Here is a 2,066-nt window from a genome sequence, read left to right on the forward strand (position 1 = left end):
AACCAAAAGCAACCCCAAAACACCACAATGGTACAAATTGCGAAGTGTGATTGTTTGTGGGCGTATATTTATCCTGTATGTGAGCAATTTTACTGAATTCAGATATCTTTGAAATTGAAATTTATTATTTTTTTAAAATTATGCTAGTTATTTAATTTTTATTTTATAAATATATATATATATTTTTTTTTTTTTCCCCTGGCATGTAGTTCAGTAAAAGTCGACTGAGTTCCTTTACTGGCACGATGGTGGTTATGATTCATGTCATTTCATGATTATAACTGAAAACAGCTTTGTCACGTAGTGGGGGGCATTCTGGGTGCACTGCTGGGCCCCAGCCAAGCCTGTTAGCTGGAGTCACCGATTCCAGCTTGGGGTCTGAACCCGGCTCTGCCCAGCGCCCTCCACGCTGACCCGTCTGTACATCTGCGGCTTGGTAGCTGCAAGGTAAACGCAGGTGCGCCGAGGGCCCTGAATACCGGGGACAGGCTGACTCTGCATTTGGTTTCTAGAAGGGAAGCAAGTTGCAGGAGATGTTTGCCCCTGAAGATGAAAGCCACCCAGCTCAGGTGTACTTATCAACAGCTCTGTAGGGGTGACTCTTGGTCATTTGGGACCCGGCGTACCTGCACACTGGCATGGTCTCCTCCTCCTTCCAGGTAAGGAAACCGAGGCGAGCTAGGTTGGTAACGTGCCTGTTTACTCTGTAGTGAGGGTGGAGCTGGCACTTGAACCTCAGCATTGACAGCGCTCACTGACCACCAGGCCACCCTGCCTCCATTGTGGGCAGAAAGAAACTTGAAGTTCCCAGGACCAACTGTGCACTGGTGCAATTGAAAGCCTTGTGTGGTAGTGAGCCCACTAACACTGCAGGTGTGCAAACAGGCGCAGGTGACATTTCAGGCAGGCTGTGGGGGGTCAGACAGATGATTGGGTAAGACCTGCAAGTGTCAGAGGCAGCATTGTATTGGTATGGGTGGCATGGACATTTTAATAATATTAACATTTCCAATCCATGAGCGTGGAATGTCTTTCCACGGATTTCTATCTTTTTCTTTTTTTTTTTTTATTGCTATCTCACAGTTTTCAGTGTACGGCTCCTTCCTTGGTTAAATTTATTCCTAAGTGTTTTATTCTTTTTTGATGTAATTTTAAATGGGATCCTTTCCTTTCCTTTCCTTTCCTTTCCTTTCCTTTCCTTTCCTTTCCTTTCCTTTCCTTTCCTTTCCTTTCCGTTCCGTTCCGTTCCTGAGAGAAGGCGCTCACAATCAAGTGGGGTTAGGGGGGAAAAGGCGGCAGAGGGAGAGAGAGAATCATAAGCAGGCTCCACGCCCAGCTCAGAGCCCAATGCAGGGCTCAATCTCATGATCCTGAGAGCATGACCTGAATGGAAATTAAGAGTCGGAGGCTTAACCTACTGCACCACCCAGGTGCCCCAGGATTGTTTTCTTAATTTTTCCTTTCCAATAGTACATTATTAGTGTATATAAACACAACAGATCTTCGTATATTGATTTTGTATCCTGCAACATTATGGAATTCATTTATGAGTTCTAGAAGTTTGGGGGTGGAGTCCTTAAGGTTTTCTATGTATAATACCATGTTTCTGCAAATAGTGACAGTTTTGCTTCTTTCTTTCCAATTTCAATGCTTTGTAGTTCTTTTTCTTTCCTCATTACCCTGGCTAGGAGCTTGAGTTTTTATATTTAAATGAATTTTTTGTTGACAACACTTAATTGGGTCTTGCTTTTTTATCTATATGACTATCTCTGCCTTTTAGTATGAGCATTTAAACCACTGACGTTTAATGTAGTTATCCATATGGTTGGATTTAAAGTCTACAGTATAGATATTTTTAAATTTTTCTTTATTGATTTTTTACTTTTATCCCTGCCTCANGGAAAGATAATGGTGAACAAGAATGATCTCAGAAACCAAAAGCAACCCCAAAACACCACAATGGTACAAATCGCGAAGTGTGATTATGGGTGTATATTTATCCTGTATGTGAGCAATTTTACTGAATTCAGATATCTTTGAAATTGAAATTTATTATTTTTTTNCTT

Source organism: Ailuropoda melanoleuca, chromosome 17 (assembly GCF_002007445.2).
Source record: "Ailuropoda melanoleuca isolate Jingjing chromosome 17, ASM200744v2, whole genome shotgun sequence".
In the NCBI taxonomy this organism is placed as follows: domain Eukaryota; kingdom Metazoa; phylum Chordata; class Mammalia; order Carnivora; family Ursidae; genus Ailuropoda; species Ailuropoda melanoleuca.